At 38.7% G+C, this 24,374-nt stretch overlaps 1 pseudogene; it reads left to right on the top strand.

Moving 5' to 3' along the window:
- Nucleotides 1-5,786: 5,786 nt before the first annotated feature.
- Nucleotides 5,787-6,916, top strand: LOC100338485 (transcription factor Spi-C pseudogene; annotated as a pseudogene).
- The last annotated feature ends 17,458 nt before the right edge of the window (nucleotides 6,917-24,374 follow it).

Below are 24,374 nucleotides of genomic sequence, written 5' to 3'. Positions count from 1 at the left end.
AAATCAACAACAGGAGTCACTGTGCACTTTTTCCCCCATGTAGGATCTCTGTCCTTAATCTGTTGTACTATGTGATTTAACGGTATAACTAGTACTCAAACAGTACTTTACACTTTGTGTTTCTGTGTGGGTGCAAACTGATGAAATCTTTACTTAGTATATACTAAATTGATCTTCTGTATATAAAGATAATTGAAAATGAATCTTGATGTGAATGGGATGTGAGAGGGAGTGGGAGATGGGAGGTTTGCAGGTGGGAGGCAGGTTATGGAGGGGGGGAAGCCACTGTAATCCAAAAGCTGTACTTTGGAAATTTATATTTATTAAATAAAAGTTAAAAAAAGAGATGTTAAACTGATACCACAGAAATACAAAGAATCATTAAGAGTTATTAAAACAGCTATATGCCAACAACTTGGAAAATCTAGAATATATAGATAGGTTTCTGGATCCAGAATTGGCCAAAATTGAGGCACAAAGACACAGAATCTCAATAGACCAAAAACCAAGGCTGAGACTGAAAAAGTAATAAAAGGCCTCCAATAAAGGAAAGCCTTGAACTGGATAGCTTCACAGCTGGATTTCACCAAACTTTCAAGAAGTAACTAATCCCAATTATTCTTAAACTATTCAGAATGATTGGAAGGGAAAGAATCCTTCCAAATTCACTCTGTACGGCCAGCAATGCCTTGATGCCATAACCAAAGATACAACAGCATCAACAAAAAAGAGAATTATAGACGAATATCCCTATTGAATATAGATGCAAAAATACTAAACAAAATTGATTCCATGAACATCTATCTGTATCTATCTCAATAGATAGAGATAACATATTTGATAAAATACAACATCCAATCCTAATAAAAACTATTTAAAACTGAATATAAAAGCAACAATCCTCCACAGAATAAAGGCAATATTAGGCAAACCAACAGCCAGCATCATACTGAAGAGAAAATGTTGGGAGGACCTCCACTAAAATCCTGAACCAGATAAGAAGGCTCACTCTCACCACTATTATTCAATATACTTTTGAAAGATTTAGCCAGAGATATTAGGCAAGAAAAAGAAATCAAGTGTATAAAATTAAAAAAGAGGAAGTCAAATTATCTCTGTTTGCAGGTAGCATGATCATTATATAGGGGAACCAAGGACTCCACCAAGGGGCCTGCATTGTGCTGTAGCCAAAGTCACTGCCTATAATGCTGGCATCCCATATGGGTGCCAACTGGTAACCCAGCAGCTCCACCTTCATCCCAGCTTCATGCCACAGGTCTGGAAAAAGCAGTGGAAGATGGCTCAATTTTTTGGGCCCCTGCACCTGCATGAGAGATTCAGCTGAAGCTCCTCTATCCTGGCTGCAGCCTTGCTCAGCCCTGCCCATTGCAGCCATCTGGGGACTGACCCAGCAAATGAAACACTTCTCAATCTCTCTCTCTCATTCTCTCTCTCTCTCTCTCTCTCTCTCTCTCTCTCTCTCGATCTAACTTTTGAATAAATATTCTTTAAAAGAAGACTCCAATAAGAGACTATTGGCAAGTTTGCAGAATATAAAATAAATACACAAAAATCAATAGCATTGTTATACACCAGTAACATTTTGGCCGAGAAAGAGTTTATAAGATCAGTCTCATTCACAATAGCTGCAAAAGTTTTAATCCCTTGGGATAAATTTATACAAGGGTATGAAAGGTCTCTGCAATGAAAATTTAAAAAACATTAATGAAAGAAGACACAAAGATGGAAACATTTTCCATGTTCATGGATCAGAAGAATTAATATTATCAAAATGGCCATACTACCCAAAGCAATTTATGGATTCAATGTGGTCTAATGAAAATTCCAAGATGATTCTCCACAGAACTAGAAAAACCAATACTAAAATTCATATGGAAACACAAAAGACCCCAAATAAGCAAAGCAATCTTAAACAATGAACAGGAAGTTGAAACACCACAATACCAGATTTCAAGATATACTATATGGCAGCTATAATCAAAACAGCAAAGCACTAAAAAAAAAGGCATATAGACAAATGGAATAGAACTGAAATCTCAGAAATCAGCAGACACGACTACAACTAACTAATCTTTGACAAGTGAGCTAAAATCACTCCCTGTAAAAAGAACAGTCTCAACAAATGGTGTTGTGAAAATTGGATTTCTGCATGCAGAAGTTTGAATCAAAACCCCTTACACCCTAAACAGAAATCAATTCACAATGGACGAGGGATCTAAATTTAAGACCTAAAACCAAATTACTATTGGAAAACTTAGGGGAAATGTTGCAAGTCATCAGCCGAGGCAAAACATTTTGGATAAGATCCCAGAAGCACAGGCACTAAAAATACAAATAAACAGGTGAGAGTCCATCAAGCTAAGAATCTTCTGCACAGCAAAGGAAACAATTAACAAAATGAAGAGGCAACTGACAAGATAGGAGAAAACATTTCCTAATTATTCACCCAATGAACGATTTACATCAGAATATATAAGGAGTTCAAGAAACCCCACAATAAATAAATAAAAATAAGACAGTCCACTTAAGAAATGGGCAAAAGATACAAAGTTTTTTTTCCAAGGATGAAATACAAGTGGCCAGCAGGCACATGAAAAAGTATTCAGAATTTCTAGCCATCAGCGACATATAAATAAAAAAATGAGGTGTCACCTCATTCCAGCTAGAATGGCGATTAACCAAAAATTATAAAGTAACTAATGCTGGTGATGTTGTGGAGAAAAAGGAACCCTAACACACTGCTGGTGGTAATGTAAACTGGTATAACTATTATGGAAAACAGCATGAGATTCCTCAGAAAACTGAAAATAGATTTACCCTATGACCCAGCTATCTGACTCCTGGAAATATATGGAAAGAAATGAAATCAGAATAGGAAAGTGATACCCGCAGTTCCAAGTTTATAGCAGCTCAGTCAATGATAACTAAAATATGGAATCAACCTAGATGTTCACCAACTGATGATTACATAAAGAAAAGGAGATACACCCACAAACACACACACATTTATAAATATGGAACAGTAGCCTTAAAAGGAATGAAATCCTGACATTCTTAGCAAAGTGTATGCAGCCAGAGACCATGATTTCAAGTGAAATAAGCCAAACACAGAAAGACAGTTATCACATTTTCTCTTATTGGTGTGAGTTAATGTATGGAGCATAAAAATTGTGTGGATGTCATACCATTGGATATTTAGTCATAAATATTGCTTCACTGAATCATAACATGTAAATGACAATATATTCTTCTTTCCCCACATTACAATCATTGTCATGATCTCTCACTCCATATTAATCTTTGTTTTCAAGAAAAATACTATGTATATGTATATCTATAAAATGTAGTGAATGTGGCAAAAACATTTTAAAATTCTAAAATGAAAGAATCTTTAAGAAAAATAAAAAATTTGGAGGGTTAATCATTGTAATTTAATAATTTGGGGAGTATGAATAATTATCTGTTAATTTTAATTTTGTTTTTATCTGAAAAATAAAATATGAATTATCAAATTTTATGAAGTTTGGAGAAATCTGATATTAAAACAAGAAAGGAAGGGGCCGGCTCTGTGGCATAGTGGGTAAAGCTGCTTCCTGCAGTGTCAGCATCTCATATGGGTGCCGGTTCGAGTCCCAGCTGCTCCACTTGCAATCCAGCTCTCTGCAATGGCCCAGGAAAGCAGTAGAAGATGGCTCAAGTGCTTGAGCCCCTTGCACCTGTGAGGGAGACCAGAAAGAAGCTCCTGGCTCCTGGCTCCTGGCTCCTGGCTCCTGGCTGGTACAGCTCCAGCCATTGCGGAAGACTCTTCTCTCTCTCTCTGCCTCTGCTTGTCTGTAACTCTGCCTTTCAAATAAAATAAATAAATCTTTATTTATTTATTTAAAGAAAATAAGTAAGGAAAAGAAGCATAAAAATGAGTTTAAAGCAATAATTCTAAAATTGTAAAAAGAAAATTTAAAATCATAAATTACTGTTAATCATATTTATTAACTGTCAATACCAATTATGCATATTACAGATCATTTAAATAATAAAAGGAAACAAAGAAATTTCAGTGTAAATAAATAGAGATACAATGGTCAGTAGAAACCTCACCTTCATGAAGTCAGACATAGATGTATACATAGAGAATTTTTCTAATAATAATTATTCAAAGTTTGTATATATGTATTAATTAAATAAATTTTCCTCTTTAAAGTCTAACTTTTTTCCTTTAAAACACAGCAAATATAATTAACTGCTACTGCTTGCCTACCTGATGCTCTTGTCTAGGTTGCACCCTACGGATTGCAATAGCTTCTTATCTGGTTCTCCTCCTTACAAATTAAAGTCTGACATCTCATTTCCTTGCTAAACAAGTCCCCATAACTTTCCTACAACCTTTAAGATGATACGTCATCTGACTAGTGCTACCTCGTCAATATCTTTGTCATTGTTTCTTTGCCATTGCTCAATCCATTTCTGAGCACTTGCCTTTTTCTGGAGGTAAAGCAGGGAGAACACTTGGTAGAGTATAACACCATTCACAAAAATGAACATATATACACAAACCAAAGAGTTGATAATATCTACAGTTGTTTATGTATACAAGCATAAAAATTCTGGAAGGATAAGGTAAAAATTCATTGCAGTGGTTTCCTCTAGGGAAGTAATATGTAACAGCCAGAAATGTCATCAAAGAACAACTTATTTTTTGTTTTTTTCTAATACTTCACTGAACATTTTTTTTTTTTTTGACAGGCAGAGTGGACAGTGAGAGAGAGAGACAGAGAGAAAGGTCTTCCTTTTCCATTGGTTCACTCCCCAATGGCTGCTGTGGCCGGCGCTCTGTGGCTGGTGTATTGTGCTAATCCGAAGCCAGGAGCCAGGTGCTTCTCCTGGTCTCCCATGGGGTGCAGGGCCCAAGCACTTGGGCCATCCTCACTGCACTCCCTGGCCACAGCAGAGAGCTGGACTGGAAGAGGAGCAACCGGGACAGAACCAGCGCCCCGACCGGGACTAGAACCTGCGTGCCGGCGCCGCAAGTGGGGGATTAACCTAGTGAACCGTGGTGCCAGCCTCACTGAACATTTTAAAACTACTTTTAGAAGATGCCAATTCCCAGTTGGAAAGTTAAAAAAATCATTTTTGAGAGAGATTATTAAGCATATATGCCTTTTTTTTGATGATTAAATTTTCCATTCTGTTTAGGCATCAAAGACAAAGCTGTGAGTGAGAGACTTTTAATATTTTCTCCCCCATTGTTTAGACAAACTTTGGGAAGTTTTTAGAGTATGCTAGATTATTAAAATATGCTACCACAAAATCCACAACGAATGTGAAATGTGGAATTCAACATGTCAGTTTTAGATGTTTCTGCCCTGTTTCAGTGCATGAGAAAGGCTTAGGAGTCTTGTTAGAGTTCACAGATTCTTATGCTATGGTGCATCTGTGAAAATGAAGGTAGCTCCAACCTGATCCATGTGGAGCATGGGGTGTACCCTGGAGTTGTCCACACCTAAACTGAGAGAACAAAGATTTAATGACCCACGTGAGAGTGGTGAACCATGTAAATGAGATACAGGGCGATCTGCTGGAAAAGCTTGCTGAGTATCAAGGAACGTAAGGTTTGAGAAGTGTGACAGCATTGAAATGGCAGGATACAAGTTACTTAAGAGCGACGGAACATGTGTTTCAGAAGAAGGGCAAGTTGTCACCACCTTGCACAACTGGATGCTAGATTGGACAAATAACACGAAATAGGATTGCCAGTTTATTAATGAAGCATGCAGACTTGTGTGGAACAAGACAGGCTGGGCTAAGCATATGAAGACGCTTTTGAGATACTCAGGCAGCATTCACGGGGAGATTTCCAGTACTCCCCAGATTACAAAAATTACCTGGCTTTCATCAATCATTGTCCTTATTTCAGAGGAAACTCCAGCTGCTACGAAGTGGTGCCTGCAGAGGAATCTGTTCATAGTTGGAGAACGATAAAAAAACAATGTTTCAGATCTCTATCTTGAAGGGAATATCCACCAATCTCTGCAGAATGCAACTGAAAACCAATTGGTGCAACCTACTGTTTTCCCACAAAAAGGAGAAAAAAGCAGGAAGAAGCTCTGACTGTTTGAATACCTTTACGAATCCCTGTGTAATCCCGAGATGGCATCCTGTATTCAGTGGGTCGATAAAAACAAAGGCATCTTTCAATTTGTATCAAAAAACAAAGAAAAACTGGCTGAACTCTGGGGAAAAAGAAAAGGTAACTGGAAGACCATGACTTACCAGAAAATGGCCAGAGCACTGAGGAATTATGGAAGAACTGGGGAAATCACCAAAATCCAGAGAAAACTAACTTACCAATTCAGCGAGGCAATTCTCCAAAGACTCCCTCCATCTTATATCTTGGGGAAAGAGATTTTCTACTAACAGTACCTTCAACCTGATCAGAAATGTCTCAGTTTAAATGCCTGGAATGCAAATCACAACTATACATATGCCAATTACTATGAGTTAAGTCACCCAGATTGCTAAGTAAAACCCTCCCATTTCTTGGTATCCTGGTTTTGAAATTTCTACAAGCTTCAGGATTTTTCTTGCAAAGCAAATACAGTCGGCTCTCCATATCCACAGTTTCCGCAGATTCAGCCAGTCAGGAATAACAAACATTTGAAAAAAAAAATTGCATCTCTTCTAAACTTCTTGTCATTATTCCCTAAATAGCACAATGTAACAGTTTACACAGCATTTACATTGAGTTAGGCATTAAAAGTAGTCTAGACAGCTCCTGCATTTGCCAATTTAATTTCCTTTGGGTAAATTCCAAGGAGTGGGATGGCTGGGTAGTATGGCAGGGCTATATTCAGGTTGCACCTGAATGTTTGTTGCAGCTCAATTCACAATAGCTAGGGCATGGAGTCAACCTAAATGCCTATCAACAGTAGACTGGATAAAGAAATTATGGGGTGTGTACTCTATGGAATACTACAGCATTAAAAAAAAAAAGAAGGCCGGTCATTGCAGCAAAATGGAAGAATCTGGAAAAAAATCATGCTGGGTGAAATAGGCCAGTCCCAAAGGGACAAAAATCATATGTTCTCCCTGATCCGTGACAGCTAACTGAGCACCTAAAAGGAAAGCTGTTAAAGTGAAATGGACACTATGAGAAACAATGACTTAATTGGCCCTTGTCCTGACTATTGAGGAACAACTCACTACTTTATTCCTTTTGGTATTTTTTTGTTCTACTTAATACCATTGGTTGAACTCTTTAATTAACACATGATCTCCATTAAATCTAAGAGTGGGAATAAGAGAGGGAAGAGATGTGCAATTCGGGACATGCTCAATCAGACTTACTCCTAGTGGTAGAGTTAGAAACGTGCCAGAGGATTCCAATTCAATCCCATCAAGGTGGCATGTACCAATGCCATCTCACTAGTCCAAGTGATCAATTTCTGTTTACAATTGATCATAATGGTAGGACTAAGAGTCAAAGGGATCACATAAACAAGAATAGTGTCTGCAAATACTAACTGATAAAATTAAAAATGAGAGAACGACCCAACATGGGAAGTGAGACACACAGCAGACTCATAGAATGGCAGATGTCTAAATAGCACTCTGGCCTCAGAATCAGCTCTTAAGGCATTCGGAACTGGCTAAAAAGCCCATGAGAGTATTTCAGGCATGGAAAGACAAGACACTGTGGCAAAACAAAACAAAACAAACAAACAAAAAACAAACAAAAAAACCTAAATGAAAGATCTCTGTGAGTGAGATCCCAGTGGAAAGAATGGCCATCAATGAAGAAGGTACCTTTCTCTAAAGGGAGAATTTCCACTTTGACTATGGCCTTGTCAAAATAAGATCAAAGTTGGCGAGCTCAGGGGGCTTCCATGTCCTTGCCAACTCATGACTAGAGCCTGGGGAAACTGCTGACGCCTTAAACAAGAGTGTCAATTTGTTAAGTCAACAACAGGAATCACTGTGCACTTACTCCCCATGTAGGATCTCCATCCTTAATGTGTAGTTCAATGTGAATTAATGATATGACTAGTGCTCAAACAGTATTTGGCACTTTGTGTTCTGTGTGGGGGCAAACTGATGAAATCTTTACTTAATATATACTAAATTGATCTTCTGTATAAAAAATGAATCTTGATGTGAATGGAATGGGAGAGGGAGCGGGAGATGGGAGGGTTGTAGGTGGGAGGGAAGTTATGTGGGGGAAAAGCCATTGTAATCCATAAAGTGTACTTTGGAAATTTATATTTACTAAATAAAAGTTAAAAAAAAAGATGACCTAAAAAAAAAAGGTTTGAGGAGAAGCAGCCTGGGAAAGAAAGCACAGAAATGCACAAAGAAGTTTGAAGGTTGGGGTGGAGCATCCACATTACCTGGTGTAACTGTTTATCAGATCTTAGTCACAGATCCAGAGCACATTTATATACAACCGGTGTATAGACCCAAGATTAGATTTTTCCAATTGTTGCCATATTTAGTATTTAGAATTCAAATGAGTAAATATGTTGGTGAAATGTTTTTAAGAAAGTCAAATTTAAAACAGCTGATATAGAGTTAAAAGTTTTGTATCTGGAGTCTATATTTTCAATTAAAGATTTGTTTATTTGTTTGAAAGGCAGAGTTACAGAGAGGAAGAGACAGAGAGAAATCTTCCATCTGCTGGTTCACTCCCCAAATGGCTGCAATGATCATAGTTGAGTCAGGCCAATGCCAGGAGCCAGGAGCATCATTCAGGTCTTTCATGTGGGTGGCAGGGGTCCAAGCACTTGAGCTACCTGCTGCTGCTTTCCCAGGCACGTTAGCTAGAGCAGAAGTGGAACACCCAGAACTCGAACCTATGCTCACATAGATGCCAGTGCTGGAGGCTATGACTTAACCCACTACATGACGTCAATTCCTACAAGTCATTTTTAAATGTGCACTATTGCAGTAATGAATTTATGTAAGGAATATTGTTAAAATATTGTATTGTGCATTGAAATTAAAGTAGGGAAAAAACCTGACATAGCACTGTTGTAGAGCTTACTTTTTTTTTATTTATTTGACAGGTAGAGTTATAGACAGTGAGAGAGAGAGACAGAGAGAAAGGTCTTCCTTTTCGGTTGGTTCACTCCCCAAATGGCCACGATGACTGGCGTTGTGCTGATCCGAAGCCAGGAGCCAGGTGCTTCTCCTGGTCTCCCATGGGGTGCAGGGGCCCAAGCACTTGGGCCATCCTCCACTGCCTTCCTGGGCCACAGCAGACAGTTGTACTGGAAGAAGAACAACCGGGACTAGAACCCAGCACCCATATGGGATGCCAGCGCTAAAGGTGGAGGATTAACCAAGTTAGCCAAGGCGCCGGCCCATAGAGCTTTCTTTTTGAAAGGAAAAGGTATACTAAAAATGAGGAAGGCCGGAGCCCCAGCTCAATAGGCTAATCCTCCTGCGGCACCGGCACCCCAGGTTCTAGTCCCGGTCGGGGTGCCGGATTCTGTCCTGGTTGCTCCTCTTCAAGTCCAGCCCTCTGCTGCGGCTCTGGAGTGCAGTGAAAGATGGCCCAAGTCCTTGGACCCTGCACCCACATGGGAGACCAGGAGAAGCACCTGGCTCCTGGCTTCGGATCAGCGCCATGCGGGGGCCGCAGCGGCCATTGTGGGGTGAACCAACAGAAAAGGAAGACCTTTCTCTCACTCTCTCTCTCTCTTTCTCTCTCACTGTCCATTCTGCCTGTCAAAAAAAATGAGGAAAGCAAAATATTATATTATTTCTAATTTTGACATGATAGAAACTGCTTGGAGTTTAGAAACACACATGGAAATGAAATAATAATATTAACCGAAAAAAATGTAGACTTATCTTTAGAACTTCAAGATGAAAGAGTATTTCTTATGACTCAAAAACACAAATTGTAAGGCAAAAATATTGAATTTAAAATTAAATTAGATATTTGAAATATTCAGTATTAAAAGTATCTGGCCAAATGCCAGCTCACTTGGTAAAGTGATAAGTATAAATACATAACCACTCAAAAAGTTAGGGTAAGTGTCGAAGAGATTTCACAAATAAGACCAGTGTATGCAAATAATGAAGGATAGAATTAAAAGGGAGAGAATGATCCTGCGGGGGAAGCAGGACACACAGCAGACTCATAGAATGGCAAATGCCCAAAACAGCACTCCTGCCTCAGAATCAACCCTTGGGACATTCAGATCTGGCTAAAAGGCCCATGAGAGTTTTACAGGCGTGGAAAGCCATGACACAGTGGCAAAACAACCTAAATGAAACATCCTGGTGAACCAGACCCCAGCGGAAGGAACAGGCCATCAAGGAGGGAGGCACCTTTCTCTGAAGGGAGGAAGAAACCTCCACCGTGATACGGCCTTGACTAAACAAGTTCAGAGTAGGTGAACTCAAGGGGCTTCCATAGCCTAGACAACTCATAGCAAGAGTCTCGGGTGATTGCTGATGTCATAAATAAGAGTGCCAATAGTTAAATCAGCAACGGGAGTCACTGGGTACAGGCTCCCCACGTAGGATCTCTGTCCTTAATGTGTTTTACTATGAAACTTAAAAACAACACTACTAGTCAAACAATACCCTATACCTTGTGTAGTTCTGTGAGTGCAGCCTGTTGAAATCCTTGCTTAGTGTATACTAAGTTGATCTGTATATGAAGGTAATTGAAAATGAAACGTGATAAAGGGCGGGATGGGAGAGGGAGTGGGACAGGGGAGGGCCGTGGGAGGGAGGGAGGTTGGGGGTGGGGAAGCCACAACAATACAAAAGTTGCACTTTGTAAATTCACATTTATTAAATAAAATAAAAAAAGAGTATCTGGTCAGTGCATCAAACCACAGAATTGCACTCACTAATGACAGATGGGAAAGACATTTGTAATAACTAAAACTGATTAATGGTTAATATATAAAATATACAAGAAATTCCCAAATATCAGTAAGTAATGGATGAATAAAAAATGTTCAAAATATATGAAAAAGCATTACACAAAAGAGAAAATTTGATTTCTCAGTATGCAAAGTCATCATATTATAACAGGACAATAATCTCAACAAGTCAGTATAATTTTAAAACAAGGTCCCATCAGATGTTGGTAAGTATATGAAGAAGTGGAAATCATGATGCCCAGTGAGTGAAAGTGTAGCTGTTACTCAAGAGCAATCTGGAAGTATTGATACCAAACTCACAATCAATGATTTGGCTTTATGAAAAGAAACCTCAGAAAAAAGCTAACACAAATCAACACAAGTTAGCTTTCGAGGTTTTGAGGAGTCAGAAACAATCCAGAAGCTCATAAGTAAGGATAGCCAGGTAATGCATAAAGAAAATGTGATTAAACAATATAAAATGCTCCACAGTAGTCAGAAACAATAGTGTTGTGGAAGGAATGTTGAGAAGAAAAATGACATCCTTAACAACATACTAGTTGTATACACAGAGCACATGCAAATACGAAATAATACAGCTATTGTACAAGCATATGTATGTGTCCAAGATAAACCAAAAAGTACTACGGCAGCAGAGAAATGGGAGCAGGTGAACAAAGTTGAAAACAAAATTAATCAAACGTCATACGAAGTAAAATATCCACAAAGATTGTGCTCCAATTTTATAATTAGAAGCTTCGGGAGCACTTTGACTTTATTTTTATGATTTTTCAAGTTTACCATGATATATGGATCCATGCAGCTAGTTCATTCCTATCACAAACACAGGTGACATCCTACTATGGAGTAGGCCTTGTACAGAATGCTAAACTTAGAAAGATAAATGACACAAGGAGAATACTGCTGGGTTTGTGAGTTGTATTTTTTGGATTTGCATTTATGTGCTACTAACTGAGCATCCTCTAGCCAGGTAAGCATATTTAATCCTTGAAACAACCCTGAGTGGCAGATATATAGTTTCCTCATTTTATACTAAAAGATAAATAAAGGTGTGGGATATTAATGGCTTTTACAAAATAACGCAGCTTGAAATGAATCTGTTTGTGGAGCAAATGGTATTAGATCTACTATTTTGGCCTCCTAGCACCTCAAGAAATAACAAACCACAGGTTATCTATAATGGTGTATAGTTATTGCAAGAAGGATCATGGTGCATGAGTTAATGGCTGGTATATTTTATCAGCAGCATGTCTATCCAGATCCAGTTCTCTAAATTCCATTATCTAAGGAGTTTCCATAACTATAGAAACCTTGCTTGTTGATTCTCAAGACAGAAATCCTGAACACATGAACCACCCATTTTCCAAAGGGAAAAGTTGCTTAAGGTCGTTTGAATATCACTGTCAGTGTGCTGTAGTTCTGTAGAGCAGGGTTAGTAACTACACCTGCCTGATCATCCACAATCAATTCACTATCAACCTTGAGCCAAATAGAGGGATCCCTGTGTGGAGACACTCCTTTTTGAGGACTCACACATCATAAATACACAAAATAATCAGTGTATTGAAGGGCACAAGGGCTCTTCTATTACCTGGCATAGATGACCTGCAACTAGCACACCCTTTCTTTTGATAAACACGATTCAAGTTCCAGAAAAAGCTTCTTAATATTATTTTCCTTTCTATTCTCAATGAAAAGCAAAAGAAAAAAGTGTCAAGAAATTTTATGGGTTTCTTCATGCTAGCAATTTTGGGAAAAGACTGCTCCCGTGTATGCAAGAAATTTAAGCAATGAAAGCCCTTAAGTCATTTAAAAGACTGATCAACTAAGTTGCTGCACCAGCGGTCCCAGTACTAGTTCTTGCATGATTTATTGTTTCCCAGGAATAATAAAGTTCTATTTTATTGCCTCTCTGTATGTATCAATTTGTAGAAACTCATTAACTACTGGGATATTTGTAATATTTGCCAATGGCTATTGAGGAATATTTTGTGATATAAAATATAAACTTTTCATTGGTAACTAGAATTTGGGTATTGCATCTTTATTAAAGCTATTTATAAAAATAATTAAAATTTTAATTACCTTAAAAATCCAGATTCTAAATATTCTGAAGTTTTTATTTGCAACTTTCATTAATTTATATATATGGTTTGTGTTTTCTCACTACAAGATGCCAAATGATAGAAACCAGGCTTCTCTGGCTTCGGACAACAGTCCAGGAAAGGTGTGCTATAGCACATCTTCCCGTAACAAAGCATGCGACACTAGCTATGGCCACTGCCAAGAGGAGATAAATTGGATTAGACCAGTGTAATCAAAACACGGTTGTATATATGGCAAGCACTGATATTTGGTCTCTTCTTTCAGCCCACCTAGAACACAGCAATATCTATTGCTTGATGTTTTTCAAATCTTAAATAATAGATCAACAAACTTTCTGGGATAGTAAGCTTTATACTTTCTCAGGAGCTATAGAAGAAATGGGTTTGGAACTGCGCAGAAACAAACACTGGATCATCAGGAGATATTGCATCACTGCTCTTCCCTGCAATTCAAGAGTCTAGTAACAGCCTAGGGACAACTGAGAAGGCCTCCCACGAATATGTCTTCCCATGAACAATAGCCTCTAGGAGGCTCCTTTTGAAAGGAAAGCATGGAGATGGATAGATCAAACCTTAAGCCTTTATTAAACTATACTTATGCCTTAGCTAACATAAGTAAAGGAGAGAAATTCAGGGTTGTAAAAATGATAAGCATAACAATAATTATAGCTACCAGTCATTAAGTCCCTTCTAAGTGCCAAATACTTGACACACATTAATTAACACAACTAATGTAAGATGAAAACATTAATATACACTATTGAGGATAAGAAAAGTGTGATTAAGTAAGGTAAAGTCAGTTATCCAGAGTCAAAAAGTAACTAACTGCTGGAGCTAGCGCTTCCCTCTAAGTATATCTGACTCTGTAGCCCAGGAATGGAAGACATTTTCCCTAAACCCGCTGTCTCTCTTGCAGAAAGCAGTGTTTACAAAGAGGGTGGACCTCAAATAAAATATGATTTTGAGTAATGTAAAGACCATCTAGGCCAGTGATTTCCTTTTTTTTAAATTTTATTTTTAATTCTTTTTTTATTTGAGAGGCAGTGTTACAGACAGTGAGAGGGACAGATAGAAAGGTCTTCCTTCCATTGGTTCACTCCCCAAATAGCCAGAACGGCCAGATCTGCGCTGATTTGAAGCCAGGAGCCAGGAGCTTCTTCCCAGTCTCCCATGTGGGTGCAGGGGCCCAAGGACTTGGGCCATCTCTTACTGCTTTCCCAGGCCATAGGAGAGAGTTGGATTGGAAGTGGAGCAGCTGGGACTAGAACCAGCACCCATATGGCTTGCCGGGCCACAGGTGGAGGATTAACCTACTGTGCCACGGCACCAGCCCCGTCCAGTGATTTTCAAACTTGAATGTACATGGGGATTATCCAGAGGTATTGTTAAATACCAATTCTGTTTCATTGGGTCTGGCCTGGGCAAGAGCTAATATTCTGCATTTTTAAAGCTTTCAATTTCAAGAATCATGTCCAATCTCATTTTCAGATGAACTAAATGAGACCCAAAGAAGTTTCAGAATGGCTTAACACCATGCAGGTTGTTCAATATGGACAGAGAATTTATCTCCAAATTGCACTGGAACTTTTCCCAGTGTACTGTGAAAATTGTTCAAAAATGTGTTTATTACATTGTTACAACATTTTGTAATATATGAAATTCTGCTTCTACACCCCTGCAACCTCATACTACAAGAATCAAGAATATAAATACAATGGGTTCCTGTCTTCTTTCATAATACTCATTGCCATGCTCAAGAACAAGAGATTTCTGGAAAATTGTGTGGAAATGCATTTCTTTTAGTTAAATCATTACTTAAATACCAAGAAGATCTTTCTACATTTTTCTTCTGGGGTAGAAACTAATAAGTTTAATCATTCAAATAAACACAGTATTTTGAAAAATTACTGAAGTTGGGATTTTTTTTTTTGCATAACCTCTTAAATTGGAGGAATATTGGATAAGTTAATGGAGCTCACCAACAAAAATAGCTTTTCTCACACTCTCATTTGATGACCTTGCACAGAACCATAGTTATGTTATTAATATACATAGAGTATATTATCTCCACTCACAGATAGGCTCCAATGTAGGCATTAACAAATTCAAATCTATTATTTTGTATTTTCTGAAGATCATTTTCTCACTTTGGAAAAACATTTCTTCTAAATAAAGCATTTGAAGTGGCTGTATTTGGAATCTTCTGCAATGCAGTTCATCTTTAGGCTACAGAGAGATAATTCTTTCCTGATTCCAAAAATTATTTTAAAATCATGTCAAAAATAACTTAAAAATAAGAAGACAACAATACACTACCACCAAAAAGCTTATTAGAGATAGGCATAGTATATAATAAGCATAAATAGAATGGAATAAATTCTTTGGGCAAACTGGCTTTCATTTCTTTAATAGTCATTCTGATTAGAAGTAAGGTATTGGGCCGGCGCCGTGGCTCAACAGGCTAATCCTCCACCTAGCGGCGCCGGCACACCAGGTTCTAGTCCCGGTCGGGGCGCCAGATTCTGACCCAGTTGCCCCTCTTCCAGGCCAGCTCTCTGCTATGGCCCGGGAGTGCAGTGGAGGATGGCCCAAGTGCTTGGGCCCTGCACCCTTATGGGAGACCAGGAGAAGCACCTGGCTCCTGGCTTCAGATCAGCACAGTGCACTGGCCACAGCGCACCGGCCGCGGAGGCCATTGGAGCGTGAACCAATGGAAAAGGAAGACCTTTCTCTGTCTCTCTCTCTCACTGTCCGCTCTGCCTGTCAAAAAAAAAAAAAAAAAGAAGTAAGGTATTGCTCTTGTACATACTTTATATATTATCACAAATTTCAATGGTATTTATAGACAGTATCCTAAGGCAAATCATATCTTGCACTTGCTTGAATACATTAAGTAAATCTTTTAGAGCTTTTGGAGCCGAGTATGCTTTAAAATCAGGTTTATCTTTTCTTCTGCCTTCCTCTGTGTGGCTGCCAATTCCAAAATAGCTTTTTATGCCAAGTTTAATCAAGTAGGATCATACCATCCTCAGCAGTTGGGTAATGTTCTTTTCAATCATTCTGTTCCCTCCCTCCCATTCCATTCTGCTTCTCCTCCCTTAGTCCTCCCTCCTACTCTCTGCTTTGATATTATTTCACTTTCTTGTCTGTTCCCTAAAGGATTATCTTGAGAATAACATAAGATTAAATTTTACAAATCATATGATGGATGCAATCATGGAAAGATAGCAGTGTTTGTTGTTTTTTCCTCTCTCCTTTATTTTCCTGCCCTAAACACAAAGACTAGTAACCTCAAAAGCATTGGAATGCAAACAAATTATTTAGGAAGTTATCACAGCATCACATTCTGGTCCATCAGGAACAACAGCCAGGCCCTGATATACAATTACCCTTCTTTTAGCTAAAGCTAGGTTCATGCAGTTCCACTAGTGAGGATGGATTTTATCCATTGAGGTGCCTGACCTTGCTTTCAAAGTCTAGTCAAATGCTGCCTCCCATTCTATTTTGAAACTGATCTCCTGGACCTCACCCCTAAAGACTGTAGGCTTCTTTAATTAACACTAATATCTTATCTCTCCTAGGAACTATATCACTGACTTCATCATCATAATAAGATTCATTATTACTTTGAAGGAGATCACAGGACAGTAAATGCCAATGATTTCATGCAGAATCAGTGTTACAGAAACACACAAGTGACAGTCACAATTTCCTTTGAGTGTCATCAGGAATGGTAACCAAACAGTTTCCTGGTTATTCACCTTATTTATTTTTAAAACATTTTATTTCATAACAGTTTTAAATTTACAAAACTGTGAGGTAGTAATATAAAGAGGACTCATATACCCTTCACCCCAGTTCCTTAGTAATTTCTCATATTAGTATCTTCATGACAATTAATAAACCACAACCAGCTTCACTTATTTTTAATCCAAACTCCTTTTATCCCTTCTACACCCCCAGCCTCTAGTAATCCACATTCTGCATTCAGATTGAGTTGATTTTTTATGCACCCATGTATAATGAAGAACATGAAGAATCTGTTTCACTCAATGTGATGTCTTCCAGTTCCATCCATATTGCTACAAAATGATAGGATGTCTTCTTTTTATAGCCTAATAATATTCTATTGTGTATATTTATATTTATTGTATTGTATATATTTATCACCAATTTTCTTTATCAGTTCATCTAATGATGGGTTACTTGGATGATTCCATATCTTGGGTATTTTGAAGCTTGCTGCTATAAACATTGTGAAGCAATGATCTGTTTAACACAATGAGTTCATATCTTTTGGATAAAGTACCCAATAGTTGAATTGCTCAATCATATGGCTGTTCTAGCTCTAGTTAAGAAATCTGCACACTTTTATCCACAGTGGCTACACTAATTTTGATTCCCAACAACAGTGTGTATAAGAGTTCCATTTTCTCCAATGCTTGCCAGCATTTGTAACTTTGTTTGATAATAGCCATTCTGATGGGGATTCTGACAGGGATAACAGCCATTCTGACTCCAGGAGAGTCTCCATTAACTTACAAATGTGTTAATAGTGTTTTAGGACCTTATTGAAATTTTCCAATGCATATCAAGAAAGTCACAAGCCTTTGCAAAACATAAGGAGACATCAGATAGCAGAACAGAGGTCAGAATATCTGGGAGCCTAACCCAGCAAGGATACTGTCACTGATAGCCTAGGTTCAGGGGCTACGTTAAGGGTACCAATTGAATGTAGTGGTCACATCATTTTGGAAGGACTCTGTTGGAACTTATGAAATTGTGCTGCCTGTCCTATGAAAATTTTGGTATGATTATGCATTTATTTGAAAACTAATTAAGAAGATACACAATTTCACAAAAAATTCTGAAATTAAGTAAACGTCCCCATGAACCCATAGCTTAACATTGGTAATGATGTCTGCATGCATATATTAATTCATAAAAGGTACATGGTCAAGGCACATTACATATTTAGGCTACAAAATGCTGAATTCTTGGTGCAATAAGCATTCAAAACTATGTGCAATAATTCTGGAACCTCTAGCAGTTAGAGACGCACAGGTTGGGTACCCAAAGTTAATGATGGCTAGTAAATATTGTGGTTTTGAATTAGGAAAATAGATCCCAAAATCCAGGAAGGGAGCAATCATGGCGGCACAGATGGAACTTTGGCCCACATGGTACAGGTCCTAGATTTGAGGATGGAGGTGTTAAAGTGAAAAGAAATAAGAAAATATACAGGTGGCTCTTGTAGCTACAAATTTTAAAATATTTTTTTGTAAAACCCTTTTCCACCACCTAAGGCTGTTTATTTGTTTTCTTCCTGACTACATTTGTTCACTGTGCTATTCCTGATGCCTAGACAGTGCTAAAACATTGTAATCACTGAATAAGTAACAACTGAATAAATAGGATCCTAGATAGCAAGGTTGGTTTAATTTATTTTCTCCTAGTTGGAAATAATTTCTAGAAAAAGGTGAGAAATAGGGCCGGCGCTGTGGTGTAGGAGGTGGAGCCACCACCTGCAGTGCCGGCATCCCATATGGGCAGCGGTTCCACTTCCAGTTCTGCTCGCTGCTATGGCTTGGGAAAGCACTGGAAGATGGCCCAAGTCCTGGGGCCCCTGAACCCACACGGGAGAACCTGATGATGCTCCTAACTCCTGGCACCTGGCTTCAGATTGGCACAGCAACAGCCATTGTGGCCACCTGGCAAGTGAACCAGCAAAGGAAGACTTTCTCTCTCTCTCTCTCTCTCTCTCTCCCTCCCTCTCTCTCTCATTCTCTCTCTGCTTCTGCCTCTCTGAAACTATACCATCCAAATAAGTAAATAAATAAATATTTAAAAAAAGAAAAGGTGAGAAATGATTAAAAGATTACAACTGGGAATTTGTTCCATGTGGCTTCTCTCAGCATTGCAAAAAAATTCTGGCCACATGCATATTAAAAAGTCTAAAACAAAAATCAAAAGAAAGGCCATCAGTAAATACTGTTCAACACTGACTCTATGTGAGATGAAAACTTGAACTCTATACATGACCAGCCTATGGTACATAACAAACGCAGGACTAGACAGACAAAAATCACAGATTCTAATATCAGCTTATCATGAAAGTGCAACTAAGTCACCGAGCTTCTTAGCATTTGGTTTTTCTCATCTGAGAAGTGAGGAATTAGATCACTGTTGATGAGATTTCTTCTGGTTAAAAGACTCTGCTGAGCTATTTGATCAATTTTTGCTTCCAAACCTGTGTCTTTATGCAAGTGCTTTGACCATTAATCTTAGGTAAGGCTCAATTTAAAAAATGGATATAAATGATTAGTAGCAATGTTAATTGGGAAACTCTTCCTAACTTTACTTTAATTAATCATCATTGGCTTTCATTCTTTACACACCAAACAAAGAAAACCCAATTGAAACAATACTTGATTGATGTAGATTATCGATCACCTTCTAAGAGTCTCACAGGGTGGTTTTCAGATCTTTGATATCAAAATCTTAGTGGCACTGGTTTACAATTGGTACAACTAGATTCTATCGAGAGTCTTCTGAGTCAGTGTCTTTAGAGATTACATACAGAATTAGGTATTCTTTTTTTAAAGATATTTAGTTATTTATTTGAGAGGTAGAGTTACAGACAGTGAAAGGGAGAGACAGAGAGAAAGCTCTTCCTTCCGTTGGTTCACTCCCCAAATGGCCCCATCGACCGGAGCTGCTCCGATCTGAAGCAGGAGCCAGGTGCCTCTTCCTGGTCTCCCACATGGGTGCAGGGGCCCAAAGACTTGGGCCATCTTCTACTGCTTTCCCAGGCCACAGCAGACACTTGGACTGGAAGAGGAGCAGCCAGGACTAGAACCGGTGCCCATATAGGATGTTGGTGCCGCAGGCAGAGGATTAACCTACTGCGCCACAGCGCTGGCCCCAGAAATAGGAATTCTTTAAAAATCACTCTTAAACACACAAAGCTTTGTAAATCACTGATTTAGATGAAGTGAATTCTTTGCCTTCTTTATATTTGGGAGCTACAGAAAGAAAAAGCTGGTAAAGAGAAAGAAAAAATTACACAAAACCTGACATCAAACACATCTGAGGTAGGCTGGACTAAGATGAAATTTTTCAAAGACAGAAAGAAGGATAAAATGGAATTGCATATCCTTTTCAGCCAAATATCCCCTGGTTTTTATCACATCTCTATGAGACCCACAATTTTCTTTTATGATTGACAACTGTTTAATTTTCTTAGAACATCTGATTAACATATTTATGGAAAAGATGAGGAAATAGTTTAGGCAAAACTGTTCAGAATTAAACTCTTGCTGTTCCGTTTTAAGTAATATTCTGCCGTTTCTCATATGATTTACCCTTTCCTGACATATTCTTATTTTTTTAAACAAGCAGCCTGTAACCTATGAAGAGTCTGCTGAAATGATATTTTGGAGGCTTATCTTTTTCTCCATGGAGAAGCTCTCTAAAGGGGAACAGCTCTGTTTTGCTGTCAGCTGTGTGGGTCCATAACTCCCTGGGAGCTGGGTGGTGATTGTAAATATCGTGAACGCTTTCCTTTGCCAGTCCTGTTTACACTGACCACTTCTTCTAGTGAGTGGGTGAGGAAGTCGTCTTTGGCAAGAAATATCTTAACCGTGCTTGAGTTTAGAGTTTATATTTTTGTTTGGGACTCATTAGATTTTTGGAATGTATTCTTTCTTTTTTATACACATTCAGTTGACAGAGTAAGGTGAAATACTTTTTAGTATTTGGTCTCAGTAGTAGGCCTTAATGCTGTGTGTGTGTGTATGTGTGTGTGTGTGTGAATATTTCTCAACTCCTGGAGAACTGTCTTGCTCTACCCTCGTAAAGTAAAATATTTGACTCGCTTTGGCCAGTGGAGAGTGACTAAGCGTTCTATGTCACTTCCAGGTAGTGGCATTTAGTTGTTAGTGATTGATGCTCCTGGGTCCTTCTTGGCAGTGTGTATTGCCAGGGAGGTGCCTCTCCTAAAGATATAATCTGATAATTTGTTTTACAATTGCATGTTTTCAGCTGCTCTTGTTACTTGCAAATTTTACCTCAAATATTTTTTTAACTAGGCTTGAGTCTCCCAGAAAATTGAGGAAGATATTGTAAAGAATCTTCTTGCATCACAGGAATCTCCAGGATGAAACTGTATCTGCTGTTACCTCATGCCATTCATTCTATTCTTGGAGTCTAGTCCCTAGTCTAGTATTTCAAGTGGCCCATTATAATCAATGTTCTCATCCATTTGTGCCAGATTTCTTCTGAGTGTTTCCATAACTTGTCACAGTAAATGGAGATAATTTTGGATTAGGAAGAGAGGAAAGTGACTTCCTCATTCCTCACCTAACAAAACTGAATAGTTCCCTTAGTACTGACAGCAATTAGGGAACTAGAGTTCATGCAAGTATGACTCAACTTGGGTGCAGAAATAACAAGAGGTAAAATCATTTCCTAACTGGCTGGAGTAGAGACTAATGTGTTTAATGAAAAGGATGAGAGACACTGCTAGTGTCTGATGCAAAGCCCTGAGCAAGAAAATTCTTCCAAGCACAAAGAAAGTCAAAAAACCTTGAATCAGGAAAGGCTTTAGACATTGTTTTTCTTTGAAAAGAGACGGGAATAATATTGCAGATAATAATTGGCACCTATGACAATGACATCACTGCCGAGTCACGACTGTTCTGTAGAGGACCTTGAAGTGTTCCTGTATTGACATTGGCAGAAACAGATAGAGAAGGCAAAAGGACAGGATTGGAGAGTTTGGAAGGGAGAGGGTGAATCTGCAGAGACGTGGAGCTACATGGAAGCAGAGAGTGAAATTCAGAGTAGAAAAGCAGTGAAATACATCTTGGAAAACAAAACTGTAAATAAGCATTTTAAAGTAGTACAGTGCCAGTTCCTCCCTCACTTCCTATATCTATTCATCATAAACACCTGTATTGTCCTCACAGCTTTCATATAACTGGATCTTTAAGGGAACATAGGTATTATTGAGCCTACCTATTGTAATATAGAACATACATAGGGCAGAGGAAAATCACAAGATGTGAAAGAGTAAATTCCTAAAATCTGAAGATGAGCAATTCCTTAGGTCATGGAATTGTGATATATAGTAAGCCTACCTAAGTGTCATCGTTCAGGGAGGTCCCAGTTGATATCTTGATAATATCAGTCTACATTCTTATAGAAATGGTAGATAATGTTTTAGTGACACATGGAATTCCTTCTAACTGCTAAAAATAAATAATAAATCAAAATTAAAAGTTTGGGGCCAGCGTTGTGGTGTAACAGGTTAAGCTGCCATCTACAATGCTGGCATCCCATATGGGTGCCAGCTCAAGTCCCAGCTGCTCCACTTCTGATCCAGCTACTTACTAATGTACCTGGGAAAGCAGAAGAAGATGGTTCAAGTCCCTGGGTCTTTGCACCTACATGGGAGACCCGGAGGAAGCTCCTGGCTTCTGGTTACAGTCTGGCCCATTCCAGGTCATTGCAGTCATTTGGGGAATGAACCAGCAGACAGAAACCCTCTCTATCTAACTTTCCTTATCTCTGTAAATCTGCCTTTCAAATAAAAAAAATAAAAAAATCTTTTTTAAAAAGTGGAAGTATCGGCCGGCGCCGTGGCTTAATAGGCTAATCCTCCACCTTGCGGTGCCGGCACACCGGGTTCTAGTCCCGGTCGGGGCGCCAGATTCTGACCCGGTTGCCCCTCTTCCAGGCCAGCTCTCTGCTATGGCCCAGGAGTGCAGTGGAGGATGGCCAAAGTCCTTGGGCCCTGCACCCCATGGGAGACCAGGAGAAGTACCTGGCTCCTGGCTTTGGATCAGCGCAATGCGCCTGCTGCAGCGCACCGGCCGCGGTGGCCATTGGAGGGTGAACCAACGGCAAAGGAAGACCTTTCTCTCTGTCTCTCTCTCTCTCTCACTGTCCACACTGCCTGTCCAAAATAAAAAAATAAAAAATAAAAATAAAAAAAGAATTATAAAAATAAAAATTAAAAAAAGTGGAAGTATCTCATCTAACCTATTCCATTTCTTTCCCTTTCAGCGTCATCCCTGGAAACCTTTGCAGCTTTTTATTTGATCATTTTCCTCTAGAGCATTCTTTCACTTCTCATACATATATTCTCCAGTCTTTTTTCTGATGCAATATTTTCACCAAGATTATCTCTGTGACATTCTGTGCTTTCTGTATAAGGGGTTTGAAGTTGAAGAAAACAGCTCTCCTATGAATGGTGACCCTATTTGGACTCTTGGATGTATCCCAAAGGATAGACTTTTTCCATATCTTGAATAGAGCTCTTTCCATATTCTGAACAGAGCAATTTTTGTTTTGCACTGAGCGGAGTGTTGCCACAATACAAGCCGTTTCTCATAGTGTGATTGGGAAAGCGGTGGGAAAGAGCAGGGAGCTTTTCTGCTCCTTTCCCCACTTGAATAGAATCCTATTTTCAAGTGTGTCTAGAGTCTCTACCTCCTAATCGCCCTTGAGCCTGCTACCTGCATCCTCAGGACATTCCGTAGGGAATGTTTCCATTGTCTCTTTCCTCTATTTGGACTCAGTAGTAACTTAAGGAAGGCTGATTTTGTCAAAGAGAAAGTTTTAGGAGAATTTAACCAAATCATTTTGGCTGTCATGTCCATTTTGTATATGCATAAGAAGTAATAAGTACCTGTTAGAATAAAACTAAAATGTACTCATTTTCAATAATTATAAAATAAAAATTCACTGGGTGAGTGTTTGGCACAGCTGTTAAATATACAGCTTGGGATGCCTGTATCCCTTATCAGATTTCCTGGGTTTTAATCCCCATTACACAACTGATTGCAGCTTCCTGTTAATGCACCCTCTGGGAAGCAGCAGTGATGGATTGAGTAGTTGGGTCCCTGCCCTTTACAAGGGAGACCTGGGCTGAGCTCCCAGCCCCTGGCCTCGTCCCGCCCAGCCTCAGCTTCAGTAGGCATTTGAGGAGTGAATCAGCATGTAAGAGATCTCTGTCTCTCCGTGTCTCTCTGTCTTTCAAACAAATTTAAAAATGAGAAAATAAATAACATTTTTATTTAAAACAATATGTAAGAGTTTAATAGTCTTATTTCTATTAGTGACATAAAATAATTATGCATCTTACAATTTATAACATCTGTGATTAATGAAACATGTTGTTTCTAGCTTGTATTGTAGCTAAGGGACAGGAATAAAATAAAAATAAATCAATAAAATCTGCATATCTGAGAAATTGTGTCAAATCTGACCTATATGAAAAAATGTTTCTATTTTTGTTGGCTTGGTAGTGACTGGCAGGGCATTGTTTGAGGGTTGGTAGTGACAGATG

This window comes from Oryctolagus cuniculus, chromosome 3 (assembly GCF_051225735.1).
Source record: "Oryctolagus cuniculus isolate XC-2025 breed Fujian yellow rabbit chromosome 3, ASM5122573v1, whole genome shotgun sequence".
NCBI classification, from domain to species: Eukaryota; Metazoa; Chordata; class Mammalia; order Lagomorpha; family Leporidae; genus Oryctolagus; species Oryctolagus cuniculus.
Note: the sequence above shows the minus strand (reverse complement) of the source record. Positions and strands in the feature narration are given on the sequence as shown.